We start from the raw sequence: 18,665 nt of genomic DNA, 5'->3' as shown, positions 1-18,665 counted from the left end.
TTAAACTATTAATTAAAAACGCTCAGCGAACGATATTACATATATATACAAAGTGTCCGGTAATAATCGCTTCACCTCTCTAGGGCTGATAGAGCAAGTCAAACTGAACATAAAAATCCTCTACCATTTTGCGATTTTCGCAATATTATTAAAATATTAATTAAAAACGCTCAGCGTGTGAGCGCGCGCTGTATATAGCACTCAGCATATGCTGAGCGTTTTTAATTAATATTTTTATAATTATTGCGAAAATCGCAAAATGGTAGAGAATTTTTATGTTCAGTTTGACTGGTTCTATCAGCCCTAGAGAGATGGAGCGATTATTACCGGACACTTTGTATATATACAGGGTGGGCCAAATAACCTGTGACAGACTATTTTCTCCGAAACTATTGGAGATAGAGACTTGAATTTTTTTTACGTTAAATGGCACATGGGGACTGATTACGTGGCGCGTAGGAAAATTTTTTGGGAGGACTTTTAGGGGGACAAAAAAATGATACCCCTTATTTTTTAAATGAAATACTCTATATATTTTTGCATATTTTTGTAGCTTATTTCGAGAGCTTTCCGAAACACTATAATAAAATGTTTTTTTATTAAATACTTTTCGAGTTATAAGGTTTCAAAGTTGCAATATTTTGATATAAAATACAAGATATCTCGTAAAATATTCATTTTTCGGTTATCTTACCCTAATACTTTTATGCACAGAATAATGAGACAAATCAATTGGCGTAATTAAAACACATTATGTTAAAGTAAAAATGTGTAACTTGTAGTCGCAAATTCAGATTTGTTCTTAAAGATAACTATGTGTAATTACGCCAATTGATTTGTCTCATTATTCTGTGCATAAAAGTATTAGGGTAAGATAATCGAAAAATGAATATTTTACGAAATATCTTGTATTTTATGTCAAAATATTGCAACTTTGAAACCTTATAACTCGAAAAGTATTTAATAAAAAAACATTTTATTATAGTGTTTCGGAAAGCTCTCGAAATAAGCTACAAAAATATGCAAAAATATATAGAGTATTTCATTTAAAAAATAAGGGGTATCATTTTTTTGTCCCCCTAAAAGTCCTCCCAAAAAATTTTCCTACGCGCCACGTAATCAGTCCCCATGTGCCATTTAACGTAAAAAAATTCAAGTCTCTATCTCCAATAGTTTCGGAGAAAATAGTCTGTCACAGGTTATTTGGCCCACCCTGTATATAATATCGTTCGCTGAGCGTTTTTAATTAATAGTTTAATAATTATTGCGCAAATCGCAAAATGGTAGAGGACTTTTATGTTCAGTTTGACTTGCTCTATCTGACCTTGAGCTATGGGACGGTCGCGACCGGATACCCTGTATATATATAAATATATATAATATGAAAGAGCAATTTAACTGGCGCAAATCAGCCCAACACGGCGTGATCGGAAAGTTATCGGAATGCGTAAATCCACAGACTGTTGAATGATCCTCGCGCAAGGAACTAGGGCTGTATGGAGTCGCACCCCCAAGAGACGCCCTGTGGACTTTTTTTGGCAAAGAAGTTGGCGTATCACGACTGGCTATGATCATCGACGATGGATCCTAATAATATTTCTGATCGAGATAGAAGATTTCGATCTTAGCAAAAAGCCCTTCGAAAGAATTTCGACAGATTTGGCATGTCGTAATCGGGGGTGCGTATACTATCGATACTTTCTTGAGCGCGCGGCTCGTCAGCGAGACGACGTGTCGCTACGTAATTGGCCACAATTACGCACCCCGTGTGCGCAGGATTGATCGAGCTATCGATCTGGGATGGAAGGATCCGCGCTCAGTCTGGTGCGAGCACTTGAAGAATCCAAGAGACCCCATCGAGCAGAGAGAGCCAATCTCAAGAACAGGACGAAGATATCGGACTCCAGGACCCTCGTGAACGTGTATTGTGCCGGTGAGTTATCTGCACAGATTTTTAAATATTACTAACTGCTAACTCTTTAAGATAAATATTTAATTATTAATATAATTAGATAATTTTATAAATTTTTTGAAATTTTTATTTGCGACAGAAAAAGACTTTTAAGAGATGAAATTACTCTCGATATATAAAGCGGTTTTTACGAGAAAAAGCTTTGTATAAAACATTTTTTGATATCTCTAATAATTTTCGAGATATAGCGAGAAAAGGAAAAAGCCGTTTTATATGTATATGAGGGATGATGTCATCTCTTAAAAATGCTTTTCCGTCGCAACTGAAAATTTGTAAATCCATTTAGTTGTTCATTTTCTAAACATTAAAAAAAAAAATTTTAATAGTTTTTTATATACCTTTTTTGTGTTTCAAATTTGTCTTAATCTTATATAACACTGATGACAAATGTTATTTTAAAAGACCAGAGAAAATAACTACTACTGTTATTTTATATACAGCACTTATATTAAACTACTATCAAAATTTAATTTATTATTAATCATAATAACATTTTTTTACGATTAAAATTTTACAAAAAGTGACATTTTTAATTAAATATAAATTAAAAAAAATTATTAAACGTCAAAATAATATTTAAACTTTCCATGTGTGAACATAATACTTTAATATGCAATAGATATTACAAATTGTTGTGTAATAATGGAATTACTGCAAATTTATCATTCATTGGTAAAATTCAACATTATATTTTTATATCTTTACAATCAAATGTTGCTGTATTTGATGTTTCATGTATATCAACTTTTCTAGCTAAACTAAATGAAGGCTTTTCTATGAAATTCGATATATTTTGAAAAATTTTTCCAGTTATTTTTATGTTATTATTTTCATTTTTATAAATTTGAAATAGGCATATAATTAGAATTTCTTAAAAAAACACAGTTATTTTCTTTGAGCTAGTGATATTGTAAAATTTTCAAAAGACATTTTTTTATAATATCTATAAATTTTTCCATTTTCATTAATTATTAAAGAGTTGTCATCTTTTTCACGTAAATGTGGGCAACTCAATATTGAAAGAGTATCAGAAAATATAAAATTATGATAACGGAATTGTGTCTTCGTGTCGCGCTTGTTTCAGATGAAAAATAAGGTCATCGCGTTATTGTTCGGTTTTGTTGTCTTTAGTTTTTCTTGCATTCCGTTGACTTCGCAAGGTATTACCGCGTTTATGTTTGCGATTTGTATAACTTTGAGAAGCTATATCCCCGAGTTTAGGAATAATATAGTCTATTCACATTAAATTCAAAGGCTCACAAAAAATACGAAATATTGACCTAAATAACTTTTATTTAATTTACTAATTATGTGCTAATTTGTAAGCTATATAAATTAAATAAAACTCTATTTTGCTATAAATGAGTATAATTTTTTAACAATTTTTCTTGACTTATTTTCATTTGAATACATGGCCTTTCATTGTAATTAGTATATTTATAATTTGCATTTCTATAGAACTGGATTTCACCTAAATGAGGGAGTGAGAGAAACCCATGCGGATAACGAGCAGAGAAAGCCAATGAACTCAGAAACAGAACAGATATGTCGGAGTCCAGGACTCTCGTGAACGTGTATTATGTCGGTGAGTTATCTGCACAGATTTCTATATATTACTAATTGCTAACTCTTTAGGATAAATATTTAATCATTAAAATAATTAAATAATTTTATAAATTAGGAAATTTTTATTTGCGACGGAAAAAGACTTTTAAGAGATGAAATTATTCTCGACATATAAAGCGGTTTTTACGAAAAAAGCTTTGTATAAAACATTTTTTGATATTTCTAAAAATTCTCGAGATATAGCGAGAAAAGGAAAAAGCCGTATTATATAAGGGATGATGTTACCTCTTAAAAATGCTTTTCCGCCGCAACTGAAAATTTGTAAATTTATTTATTTATTTTCTAAACTTTTTACAAAAATTTTAATAGTTTTTTATATATCTTTTTTCATGTTTCAAATTTGTCTTAGAATGTCTTAATAAAATATCTTTTCTCGAAAAATAAATGTTGCAAACATTTTAAAGGAGATTGTTTCTTTGTTGGATGTTTGGTTGAACTGACCTTTTTTTTTCAAATTGGCTTTTATTTTTTATTCTCAGTTTCTTTCTTTTTTTGCACTCCTTTACGAGATTTTTATAACTAAATTGTTATAAATGCATATTATTATAAACTGTTAGAAATATATATTATTTATTTATTTTAAAAAGAGAATTAAAAATTGTAGGAATAACCCACTATATAAAGTAACGTATTTAATACGTTTCAATAATGTTTCTTTGTAACGTGAATTGTTTTAAAGATATATATATAGAAACATTTTAGTGAGATAACATAAACGGTTAATGTCCGCATTTAAATACTTACAATTAAAACATTGTAGAAACATTTCTTGATATTATATCATAAACATTTTGTGGAAATAGTATTTAAATTTTACTATGATATATTACTATTAATTATAATATATTTATAGCTACATACACAATAATATATTTATAGTCAATAGTAAAACTTTTAATTACATAATATACCGATTTAAACTATTTTCAAGTATAATATATATTGTTATTTTAATATATTATATGTAGAAATAGATTAAAGTCAATAAAGTTATGTTGTTAAAAGTTTTTATATGATAATAATTATATTATACATAATCGCCGATATATAATCGGAATTGAAATGGGCGTAATAATAACACTTCATGAAATAATACATTGATTAATACATTTATTTATTTAATTGTATAACTCGCAATTTATTAAAATAATTATTATTTTAATTTAACATTTATATAGAACATAAAGTAATCTAAATTGAAGATTATAAACTCTCTATGAAAAATATTTTATTTGAAACAAAACACAGATAAAGCAAAAAAAAATCTTTCTTATTATCATAGAATAATATTAAAGTATTACGTATTATATAAATATTTATATTGATAATACTAAAATAAAAAATAATTATTTTATATCTGTATATACGAAATATATATATATATATATATATATATATATATATATATATATATATATATTTATTGTATATACATGTATAGTATTTTATAATAAAATATTTTAAAAATTTTATAAATTTCAACTAAACTTTCATAAATTGTAACTGGAAGTAAATAATTGTAAGAATTTAATCACTTAAATGCGTTTAAAAAAGAATGAGTATTTAAAATAACATAAATATTATATAAAATAATTGTTGCCATTATATATAGTAAATATACTATTTTAATTTGAATTAGTTATATATAATTATTATTTTCATGTATTAAATGCTATAGAAAATAAACTTGTGGGATAAAAAATCAAATTTTTTTGTTTAAGAATAAAAATGAAAACATTATATATTTACGTCGTTTTTCGCAGTATCGTTTCTTGCATTTTCATTCGTTGCATTTTCACGATTTAATCGCAGGATTGATTGACTAAACTATGTTTTCAAAATCTCTTCAAATTGTGCTTCTGTTATAGTATAGAACAAATATTTTTTATGGCATTTAAAGAAATGAATATTTATAAGATAAAAAAATCAAATAAATAAAAAATAGAATATGTGTAATATATATGGGGAAACAATAGTTTGTATGCAACTTACTCTTCATGCACATAATTAATTTCAAATCTTTTAATTTAAAATTATTTTTGTTCCAGTCCAAGAGCAGAAGCTTTGAAACTAGATTATTTGTGAATAATTTTTGCAATATCCTTTTTATTGCATCTTTCTCATTTGTTCCACCAATCATAGTTAACATATTAACCTAAAATATTATTTTTTATTCATGATATTTTCCTAACGCATTTAATATTAATTTAAAAACAGAGATAAAATTGTACATACTAGCTGTGATTGCGCTTCCTGAGATACTAATATAATTTCGAAATTATTAATATTTTCAAGACAATCCATTGGTAATAGTGGAAGCAAGTTAATATTACGGTGAATATTTACATTATTTCCATTATTTTCTAAAATATGTAAACGCTCGTTTATTCGTCTACACCAGTGGTTCTTAATTTTTTCAAAGTCGCGGATCACTTTTGATTACTGGAGATGCGCAGACTGGACGAATCTCCGCGTGCAGAATTTGCACGCGTAAGGCCTCTCGCCTGTATGAGTCCGTACATGGATTTTTAAGTTATATTTGCGGTTAAATCTGTAAAAGATTTAACAATAAATTATATTTAAAAAAATAATTGAAACAAAAATCTTTTTATTATTAAGAAAAGCGGTTAACTTACGTTTTGGAGCACGTTGAACACTTATAACTTGCTGGATGAGTGCGCTCTCCTTGCATTATGTTGTTCTGTCACTGACACACTACTACTTCGAAAGCTCTACATCGAGTGCGGGCGAACTGTCGCTCGAAGGAGATTTTATAGTTATATAATATTTTCAGTATTCTCTATATTACATATATCTTGCTAATTGTAAGATTAGTTTTTTTATGCTTTTTTTATGTGTTCCATTTTTGCAAATAAAGTAAAAAAAATAAATAAACATATAATAAGTTAAAATATGCGTATATACAGTTTGTTCAAAACCTGCTGCGACTAATTTTTTTAAATTTTTTCTTTTATTCTTTTAATTACTGGTTGTATTATTAAACTTGATGTTTTCTTCAGCTGACCACCTAAAATTTTAAGGCGGTAACTTCTTTGCGTCGTTAGTTTTGAGATTAAATTTGACAGTATTTTATTGGCATTTGTCGACAAAAAAATTCTGTGGAACAATATTAAATTTTATTATAAGTTGAACAAAAAAACTGGTGGAACATACGAAATGATAAAAAGTGTGGTGATACGGTAGTGATTGTTGAATCGTACGATAATTTGGATTGTTTCAAAGTTTTTAAATGAATCGAAGAAAGTGTAAGTGCAGAAAGCCGAATCGAGATATTCATTCTGTTCGACCGTTTTTAAAGCAATTTTGAAAATAGAGTATCATTTTTCTCTGAGAGTACATGTTAAAATTTTGTTGTATACTTGTGTATATTTAAAATTATTACAAGAAATATGTTAAAATGTATAAAATTACATTTCATGGTTTAGCAAAAATGTTGCGAATGTACTTGATTTATTTATATGAGAAATTTTACACATTTTATAACATGATCTATTTGTAATTGGCCAGAAAAAAATCATTATTACTTATGATCATTATTCTAATATTAAATTGGATTTAATTAATATTTTATACACATTTTTTACATATTTAATTTTTTTAATCAATAAAAGAAATATCTTTATTATTGTCCTTAATTATGTTCAACATGAGAATACATACATTATTTTTTTAAATTTAACAGTTATTACTAAAACTTTTACAATTTATAGTAAATATTTTATTCGGTATTTGCAGGTACTGTAATGTAATGTTGTAATTACTATATATTAGTTCATTTTCAAGCACATATTTACAACCATAATTTTTGTTATATTTTTAAAATATTTAGCAATTATGTTTTAACGAAAATGAGTCGACGTATTCCGTTTTCTTATATCTTTTCATTAACTGTTGTAATTGTTTTTCATTAATTGTTTCTTATTGCTTTTTATATAATTTTCAAAACAGAAAGCACTGAAATTTTGTAATTGTTGTTTGGATGACAATCGCGGAATTACTCGCAAAAAATTGCTTGCACGTATTAATTAATAAAACGCAACATTAAATAAAATAGAATTGTATTTATTTTAGAACGTCAAGATAAAAGTAATATGTTAGGTTAACATAATTTCTTTTTAAACTTACAAATCTTTTAGGTCTTAAAAGGCTTGATTTTTCTGTCAAATTCTTATTTACAATAGTATACGATAGTATATACGCTAGTTGATGAATGCTTCATAGAACACGGTTTCGAGCGCAGGTGACGAAATTGCAATGACGATATAGATACGATACATACATATGTATGTACGTATACAAGGTAAAGCACCTAAATTGCATACCTCAGGTAACTTGTAAATTATTTAAATACACTGACAAAAAAGATTGGTTATAATAATCTAGTCTTGGTAAATATTATCCATTATTGTGATGAAATAGTTTTAACTAATAGTATAGGTAATTATGACGAAATAAATTGGCTAATATTAATAAAAAATTTTAGCAAAATTTGACACGACTTGATTAATGTTGACAGAGTTCAATCATTATTCTCAAGTAGTGATAAATACAACCAAACGATTTGAGAAATATAAACAGATTGGTTAGTAATAATTATCAAATTGTATAATAAATATTATCAAACTATTGTGATAATTATAACGAAATAATTTAATAAATATAAACAAATTGTTTGTTAATTATTATTGAATTATTTAATAAATATTACGAAATGATATGACAAGTATAACTAAGCAATTAGTAAATATAGACAAATTGGTTGGTAATAAATATTAAATTATTTGATAAATATTATAAAATCATGTAATAACAATAAAAAAATGACTTTTAATTTTACTTTTATTTAGTAAAAAAATTGATAATAATCTTAATATTTTGAGTTATATAAAATAAAATTTTTATGTTTAAAAACTTAAAAAAAAAATCTTTAATATATAATAGTAGTGTTAAAGTTTTTAAAATCCTCTTTTATAGAATTTTTTTATTTTTATATTCCTTTTTTTCGGAAATTGCTGTCTCAATTGTTATTATTTTTTATTCTATCTAGAAATAAAAACAATATATTAAACAATATATATAGAAAAAAGCCGTTTTATATGTATATGAGGGATGATGTCATCTCTTAAAAATGCTTTTCCGTCGCAACTGAAAATTTGTAAATCCATTTATTTGTTCATTTTCTAAACTTTTTAAAAAAATTTTAATAGTTTTTTATATACCTTCTTTCGAGTTTCAAATTAGTTTTAGTCTTATATAACACTGATGATAAATGTTATCTTAAAAGACCAGAGAAAATAACTACTACTGTTATTTTATATACAGCACTTATATTAAACTACTATTAAAATTTAATTTATTATTAATCATAATAACATTTTTTTACGATTAAAATTTTACAAAAAGTGACATTTTTAATTAAATATAAATTAAAAAAAATTATTAAATGTCAAAATAATATTTAAACTTTACATGTGTGAACATAATACTTTAATATGCAATAGATATTACAAATTGTTGTGTAATAATGGAATTACTGCAAATTTATCATTCATTGGTAAAATTAAACATTATATTTTTATATCTTTACAATCAAATGTTGCTGTATTTGATTTTTCATGTATATCAACTTTTCTAGCTAAACTAAATGAAGGCTTTTATATGAAATTCGATATATTTTGAAAAATTTTTCCAGTTATTTTTATGTTATTATTTTCATTTTTATAAATTTGAAATAGGCATATAATTAGAATTTCTTAAAAAAACACAGTTATTTTCTTTGAGCTAGTGATATTGTAAAATTTTCAAAAGACATTTTTTTATAATATCTATAAATTTTTCCATTTTCATTAATTATTAAAGAGTTGTCATCTTTTTCACGTAAATGTGGGCAACTCAATATTGAAAGAGTATCAGAAAATATAAAATTATGATAACGGAATTGTGTCTTCGTGTCGCGCTTGTTTTAAATGAAAAATAAGGTCATCGCGTTATTGTTCGGTTTTGTTGTCTTTGGTTTTTCTTGTATTCCATTGACTTCGCAAGGTATTTTCGTGTTTATGTTTGCGATTTGTATAACTTTGAGAAGCTATATCCCCGAATTTAGGAATAATATAGTCTATTCACATTAAATTCGGAGGCAGAAAATACGATATATTGACCTAAATAACTTTTATTTAATTTAGTACTAATTATGTGCTAATTTGTTGACGTAGTCCAGATTTTCTTATTCTTTACCATTTTGCAGGTATTCCAGTTTAAAGTGGAGGGAAAGCCCAGTTCTATATAGTAGCATAGTAGATATATCTCTATTGCTCACGAAAGAGGAAAACGGAAGTCTTCAGCAAGGAATCTGGCAAAATCGGCGCAACAATTACCATGACAATCTTACAGCATCGTAATTACGTAAGTTTCAAAATACAAAAATATAATTTATTTTATTAAAATATTTTTTTAAATATTTAGCGCGTAGATTTTTACGCAGCTTTTTATAGCAATAGCTGCTATATGTGAATAATTATAAAATTTTTTTATTTATTGCTCAAGGTAATATATGTAGTTATAGCTAGCTACATAAAAAATGTAAAATGTATTTATGCCTGTATATCTGTAATCTACGAGTAATTTCGTATTTTAAAAAACTATAGAATATAGATAAGTTTATATGTAGTTTCCAATATTTCGCTCCGCTATTAAGTCTAATTAGTTATTAATTTTCTAATTGATTTAAATTTTTTAAGTTTAATTTTTTTAGTTTTAATAGTTTTCAAATATTCTTATTTTGAACATTTTTTTTGCATTTTTTTTACATTTTGGTTAAATATCTTGTTTAAAATTATGGCTTTCAACAATTGTGCAATCGAAGACTTTAAGAAAATATGTAATACTTTATGTACAGACATCTGATACGTTGTACATAATACTGCGAATTGGTTATACTGAGATATCTATCTCTGGGTTTATAATACTATTATATATATATTTAAAAAAATATGAAATTTTTAAATTACAATTCTCAACGTAGTTATATATATGAAAGGCTTTCAAACAATTTTTCAGTAGTCAAAACATCTTTTCAACTTTTCTAATTGGTTTTTAATTTTCTAATGTGGTTTTCAATTATCATTCTTCTAATAGTTTTAATTTGTATTTCCGACAATGAAATGTATAACAGTATCTGCAATGAGTTTCTAATATTTTGCTCTGTTATTAATTATTCTAATTAGTTATTAATTTTCTAATTAATTTCAACTTTCTAAAAGTTTAATTTTCTAATTGGTTTATTTTTATTTATTGGTTTTTGAATTTTTTTTTAAACATTTTGGTTAAATTTGGTTATCTAGAAATTAGTATTCTAGGAGAAAGGTGTCTCTTTGAATTAAGAACATGAATTTACTTTAAAGAAACAAGAATTTACTTTAAAGAAAAATCAATCTTGTTCACATAAAACCTGAAAACTAGAATTTCATTTTATTTTTCTTTACTTTTATTGTTATGTTATTTGGAAATACCTGGGTGCTCTCAAATCAATTGAGATGCTATTATGCAGAATACACAAAGTGGTAAATAACTTCTTCAAAAATAAATTTGTGTGGGTCTTGGTTCTGGCATCCAGCCCCTTAATCGGAATGTCATTGTGCAGTTTAAAAATCAGACACAGCTCTGTTTGTGGAGACGCGTAAAGCATCCAATGGGAACAAAGCTAACACAGAGAAAACCTATGGATACATTGATTTAACGATCCATCTACTTGTGTATAATTCTGCTGGTCTTATCAGATAGATGAGAAGAATTTTAAATTCGTAGTGTAGTATACAAAGCTTTTTAAAAAGTTTGATTAATATTTTAATAATTAGCAAGTAAAAAGAAATAATTGCTTTAAAATATCAGTTGGAATATTGAAATATAATAGCATATTACATTATAATTTATTAATAACAATTTTATATAAATATATTTTATATAGATATGAAAAATATGAAAATTAAGTTTACAAATTCGAAATTGATATTTTAATGAAGTTGCATAAGAAAATGAGAATTCGAAATAATTCGCACAATCCCTCACACTAGCACAATCTTGATGTTTTTACTATTCGTGACGTGAGTTATTCTTCCTTATATAATCAATTTAATGAGAAACCAGTTTTAGTATTTTCTTTTAATCAATAATTATAAAAAAAGTATACCGACACTGATGCTGATAAAATGTATAATTTGTATTTAATTTAAATGCACTAAAGTTTTCAAAATAATAATACATCATCGCAAAGATGCAAGAGATTATGCACGTTATATATAATATATTCCTTACCATATATTTTTTTTATACTTTTCAATAAAATATCGAATTAAGGATTTTGCATATGCATTAAATCTAATGCACTCTGATGAATATAAAATTCTTATAGCGATGTGTAAGCATAAAAAATGTTTATATTAAATATTAGACAATTTTCCTTGCAATGCAACAGGATCTGTATATAAAAAAAATTATCTAAAAATCTAAATTCTGTTGCTTTCCAATGTTCTACATCTTCTTTAACTCTTGATAGACAACAAAACTCCTCAGAGATATATTTTCGGAAAATTTTCAAGTTTTTGATATTGAATTTATATCATGATCATTTAATTTTAATTGACTTATTTCCTTTTTTCCAGTCCAAAACAATATATGTTTTCATAATACCAAGGCATAATACCAATGCATATAATCGAGAAGCACATTACTAAGTAAACCAATATTTTTTCTAAAAGAGTAAAACTTTTATAATGTTCTTGTTGTGAATGTAAAGCAAAATTTTTATTAGTTCTTAATGTAACATCATGTGACATGACGTTTCTTAATCGAAATTTTCACATTTCAGACTTTGCATTATGATATCTCCGTTTACAGAGAACGTATCGCAAAAATAAAAACACTTTTATTATATAATTTAAACCCAAGCTATATCGATTAATTCTACTAAGAACTCGATCCGTTGAGCAGTTATATGAGAAATAAAAATATCGAGTATATTCTCAAATCCGACTCGCGTAATAAGACACGGAGCGCATCTTTGCTAACGCGTGGACTTAGCTAAGACACTACCGTGTCTCTTGATCCGAAACAGCCTTAAAACATGTAAGCATGAAAAATACATAATAAAAAAAGCAATTATTACCAACATGTGGAACATTTGTTTACGTGGTCTATGTATTGGCAGGTATCATCAAAATTTTTGTCACAATGGCAAGCTTGTTTAGTTGTTGACTTGCGCATTTTCTTCTTCTTAGGTACTAAAAAATATTTTTTTTATTTATATCAGTTTAAATAAATTGTATATTATATTTTATAATTGAACCGGAATTATTCGAATGAGTTTATTTTATCTCTTCCACGCATTAATAATAAATTTATGTTCTAGTAACATGAGTAGGAATGACGGTTCAATGGCACACGGGGCACGAATGCAGAGAACTACGGGCGCAGTATTCTTCTAATATTAGATTTATAATTTATGACATCAGAAACGTACAGATACGCAATTTAGTACAAATCGAAAACAAATTTAAAAACCGCAAATGTATTTATTTTTCAACTGCTAATATTACATTATTTTGAAAAAAAGTCTAATTCAAAAATCGGTAACTTTTTTTTAAAATTGAATAAACAATTACAAACAATAAACGATTTACTTTAATTAAAAAAAAGCAGTCCAAGGGTCGGACTTCCTCGCTTGAAGCCTTTCGTAATCTTCGCCGCGGTGTTCCGGCTTCCCGTATCGGGTTCCGCGCGCGGAACCTTCTTATTACTAGTTATAATTGATTAATTATTTAATATTAATTGGTTATAGTCTATCGGGCTATAAGAATTTTTTCTAACGTCTCATTTATAACTGTCAACAACTACTTGGTTACTTATCGTATTAAACACAAAGGTATATAAATATGTCTTAGATAAAAATGTATAAAAGGTAACACCTCACGGATTTTATCGCTATTTAAATATATTGTAGGGGGGGGGGAGTGTTCTGAGTAATTCCCCGCAAGAATTAAGTGAGGGACGGCATTGGTGTAAGAGATATAATAAAATAAAATTTCATATTTTTCATGCTGTTCCTTCGATTTTATAAACTGATAATACCAACAGTGAGGTTTACGTTCTACTAATTTGTGCGACACGGAAAAAGTTTTTGTTTACATTATTTGAGGGATATATATACTGTTGAATGAACCACTTGGTATTAATTTTTATTAATGATATATATTTTCAATATTTTCATAACATACACACACGGGGGGGGGGTGCAAGGAGGGCCATTGGCCGGCCCCTTCCGCGACCCCCCCTCCCCCGTCCACCTCGCTTCAACCACGACGTACAACGGATATTCAACGAGATAGCATCGGTTTTCCCCAAGTTTTTTATAGACGCCGACACACAGTCTCTAAATTCGCGAATCAAGTTCGTACATTGTTCCCTTTCCCTCGTTTTTTCGATAATGTCCCCCAAATGTATTACAATCGAATCGTCCGGCCGAACGTTCGAAAAGTTTTCGTCGACCGTAATTCTTCTCCCTGTCTCTATCATGGGAGACTGTTTGAATTCCACTTCGTTTCCTCGCTTAATCGCTACTATGTGTTTTTGTTCGAGAAAATCGCGACCGATAATGACGTCATACGTGAGATAGTTATCCGGGACAACAATGGCGTTAACGTGTGCCGTCGCACCCATAATTTTAATTATGCAACGCGTTGATCGATTGCTTGTTGTAGTTTGACCAGCGAAACCTCTCAATACATTATGCGGTGTTATCGATGGTTTCATGTTATACTTTTCGACGACGGAAGTTCATAGTAGTGTACAGCTACTACCCGTATCAATTAATCCTTTGATTTCATTCCCGTTAACAAATACCGGTTTCTCGTATAAATTTGGAATCCCACTATTTTCCACGACGTTTATCTCCTTCTTTAGCGGACACTTTTCGGCGCGATGCCTCAAACGATTACACGACTCGCACTCTATGCGTGGCATGCAACACCTTTTTGCGATATGACCGGGCTTACCGCAATTGAAGCATTCGAATCGCTTGGTTGAACCATCCGCGGTGCTTTTTTCCGTTGTCTTAATGTTCTCGTCGTTCTTCGTACGCGATTCATTTAAAAATCTTATCGATCGGTCCTTTCTATCGTTCTTATTGTTCGACGCGATCTTACTTTTATCGCTTTTTAACGAAAGGTTACCCAACGTGATACGCATATAATTCGTTCGCACTCTGATGTTGTGTCGATTTTACCGTCCTCGCAACATTCTCGTCCGAGATCCTACCGGTCACTGCGTCAATGATATACTTATCCAGTATCGCGATATCTAATTTCCGCATTTTGGCCAATTTCTGGAAACAATAGTCTCCGAGTGCCTGACCGGGGGTGCTTTCATAGACCGCGGCTTCTTTAAACAAATTGTTAAAATGAACGGACTTACGAAATTGCTGATTCAGGGAGTCTTTCATTTCCTCCCACGTAACGACTAGTCGTGGCCGTGTGTCGTCGCAACGAAATATTATAGCAATATTGCAATGTTATGAATTTGCAATAATGCATTGTTACTGCAATCGTCGATTAATGTTGCAAATAAGAATTTTTGTTTTTGATAGATAAATATCAGAAGCATATGGACATAAAATACAAAAAAGTTGAACTTAAATGTTTGTAATAATTTTTTTATCTAAAAAATATTATATTATAATTTTACATAAAATTATATATATAATTTATATATATATATATATATATATATATATATAATTTATTATATGTGATAATATAATATCTCTTAGATAAATATTATTACAAACATTTATTTTAGAAAAGAATATATGATTGTAAGCGCACATGGTTGGTAAATTTTGAGGACAGTTTAGAAAATTAGAACAAAAATATTTATACATATATATGAGGCATACTTTTAATATGAGACGTCAAATCATATCTATCGCATGCCTTGTTATAATTAAACAGTCACGATTTCCTCTTAGATTTCTTTCACCGTTCAAAACTATAAACCATTTAACACGTATGGTCTATTTCAAAGACATCAATACGCAAACAGTCAATGGGTTGATATGAGGACATATTATCTGTTTGGTTTTCCTGTAATGTGCTTTTGTTATTTATTTTTAATATAATTTAATTTCATATAGATAATAGTTATAAATGTAAACTAAAAAAATACAAATTTATAATATATTATAATACATTAAAATATATAATATTATATTTTGTAAACCCTTGCTAGTGGATAAATCTCTATAATTATTTTATGATTTCACATTAATTTTCCTTGTGTAAGCCAGTAAAAATAAAAAAACAATTATAAAACTTGAAAACATGATATTAAGAAATTGAATGTTTTATGTTCTTAGAATACACCAAATACAAAATAGTATTCACATATATTTGGTCTAATTTGAGGACTTTTATCTCACAGAATTTATGTCCTCGAATGTTACTAAGTATGAAAATTGTAATTTTAAAGGCAGTCCTCAAAAGTATATAAAATGTCCCTAAAATATACCATGTATATCGAAAATTGTTCCTGAATTATACCAAAGACATATATATATATATATATTAATTTTATTTTTTGATATTTTACATGATAAAGAGAACATATAATAAAAAGAAAAAGCAATTTTTACCAACCTATGAAACACATTTGTTCGCGTGGTCAATGTATTTGCAGACATCATTGAATTCTTCGCCACATTGACACACATGCTTTGTACTTGACTTTGTTGACTCAGAAATTTTATTTTTATTGTTAGACGCTAAAAAATATTTTTTTTATTTATACCACTTTAAATAAATTATATATTATATCTTATATATATATATATATATATATATATATATATATATATATATATATTTATATATGTGTATAAATTTATACTACAATATTGTAACATGTTTACAATAAATATATATATATATACACATATATATTAATTTTATTTTTTGATATTTTAATTCTTCTTATAACACAGATTTATTTATATTTTATTTTCCAAACAGTATAAACGTAAAAAATGTTTTTTGTTTTAATTTTGATAGCTTTTTGTTGTTATTATATGTATAACAGTCTTAAAACATGTAAGCATGAAAAACACATAATAAAAAAAGCAATTTTTACCAACCTGTGGAATATTTTTTTACGTGATCTATGTATTGGCTGGTATCTTCAAAATTTTTGCCACAAAGACAAGGTTGTTTGGTTGTTGACTTGCGCATTTTCTTCTTGTTAGATACTAAAAAATATTTTTTTTATTTATATATCCGAAACAGTCTTAAAACGTGTAAGCATGAAAAAGTTAGAAAAAAATGTTTTAAATAAAAGTTGTATGGTTTCAAGGGGGGATATAAGATGACGCCACTGATTTGATCTTGAATAATTGTTTTATTATGTTTTGCACTAATTATCTTCATATTTACATCTTAAAGTTTTGAATTATACGATTCGTTGTTTCTAAAACGTCTATTTTAATTTATTTTGTTTTGTGCTCTTGCTCTCTACAGCAGTTATTGTATCATTTATTATTATTTATGAGAGAGCGATTCTTAACGGTTTTTTAATTGTTTGAAGGTCATATAAAGGTCACCTTTAATTTCTTAAATGGAACCCTCCTTTTTTCATTGCACATTCTTGTAGCTTACCTTGCGCTTTTCAAAACACTATAATAAAGTATTTTTTCATTAAGTCCGTTTCGAGGTATGAGGCTCAAAAGTTACAATATTTTGACATAAAATATCTTGTAAAAGGAAGACGTGGTAGAAGGCAATAAATGAGCGGTTAACGTATAATGTAAATAATAAGGTAATTTAATACATTGTTAAAAGCAGAGAAAAAATAAACATAATAAAAATGAAGTTTGATAAGTACTTTAAATTAAATGTAGTCATAACACTGATAATTAAGTGGTGTACACAGTAAACGTTAATGACTTAAATTATAACGAAATCGTACATATTGAAGGATATCAAAAATACATAATGAAAATCCGAAAATAAAAACATATAACAAATTGAGTGTGAGCTCCTTCGTAATTAAATAAAGAAAGTATAGAGGCAATAGAAGCAAGGAACTTTATTTAGTGTGTGGGTTGTATTTAAGATTCTAATTGTATGTTACGAAACTATATTGATATTTAATACATTATTGAATTATTAGACAATATTAAAAAAGAACAGGAATTATTACATAACATTGGAAAAGAATACGAACGTTTCGATCCGGGTTCGGATCCTCTTCAGCGTAATTTTATGAAAAATTAATCGACATAATAAATTCTAGAGTTAATTATATTCGCAAGTCAGATCGTAACCTAAAATTAGTGTTATCGGTTTAGAAATATAAAAGATAAACTAAATATCGGTCGTTAATTTGTCGGATTAAAGAGTTGACATTTTTTTCACAAGTACAAGAAGTTATTAACGTTATGCTAAACGTAATGTCTTTCTTATGTGTATGAGCTAATTCCTCTCTCAAATGTTCTCCTTTTTTCGATAAGCATTTCTCGGAGGTTTCCAAGCCACGAGGTGTGCATTGTACAGGTGAGGATAAAGAGATTTGGTAGTAGCTGCACCAATCATCTGTCACTCAACATATTTTTTCTATATCATACCGATGTTATGCTGAAAGCAAAATATGATATAAAAGCGTAGTTATGTTGAAAGAATAAGTGATACTGAAAAAACATATAAATACACGATATAAGACAGGTCTATATATAAGATACGTATACGTTTTGGCTTGATTTTTCAAGCCATCCTCAGCCATCCTTATCTTGTAAAACATTCATAAATGCTCCATTGAATTAAATACCAAAAATTCTCATATTTGTTCGGCTAACATATGTTGAAAATGATAAATATTTTAAAAAGTACGTCAAAACGGTCTTTAATACAAATGACATTTTATATATTATTTTATCGAAACGCACATATACTTTTTCGATTAAAGTTATTTCGGATCCAACAATAATAATAAACGGCTGCATTGTTCATTT

At 27.3% G+C, this 18,665-nt stretch overlaps 1 long non-coding RNA gene across 3 annotated transcripts; it reads left to right on the top strand.

The window, feature by feature from the left end:
- Window positions 1–1,809: 1,809 nt before the first annotated feature.
- On the top strand, window positions 1,810–15,158 carry LOC140672122 (uncharacterized). 3 transcript variants are annotated; one of them, XR_012047831.1, is made up of 4 exons: window positions 1,810–1,933; window positions 3,431–3,557; window positions 9,864–10,021; window positions 12,277–15,158. It is a non-coding gene; the product is annotated as an uncharacterized lncRNA (long non-coding RNA). The 3 variants fall into 3 exon arrangements; XR_012047832.1 differs by having other exon boundaries at window positions 9,864–12,891; window positions 13,023–15,158; XR_012047830.1 differs by having other exon boundaries at window positions 9,864–15,158.
- Window positions 15,159–18,665: the final 3,507 nt, after the last annotated feature.

Source organism: Anoplolepis gracilipes, chromosome 12 (assembly GCF_047496725.1).
Source record: "Anoplolepis gracilipes chromosome 12, ASM4749672v1, whole genome shotgun sequence".
Taxonomy (NCBI): Eukaryota; Metazoa; Arthropoda; class Insecta; order Hymenoptera; family Formicidae; genus Anoplolepis; species Anoplolepis gracilipes.
This window is presented reverse-complemented; position numbering and strand designations above follow the sequence as displayed.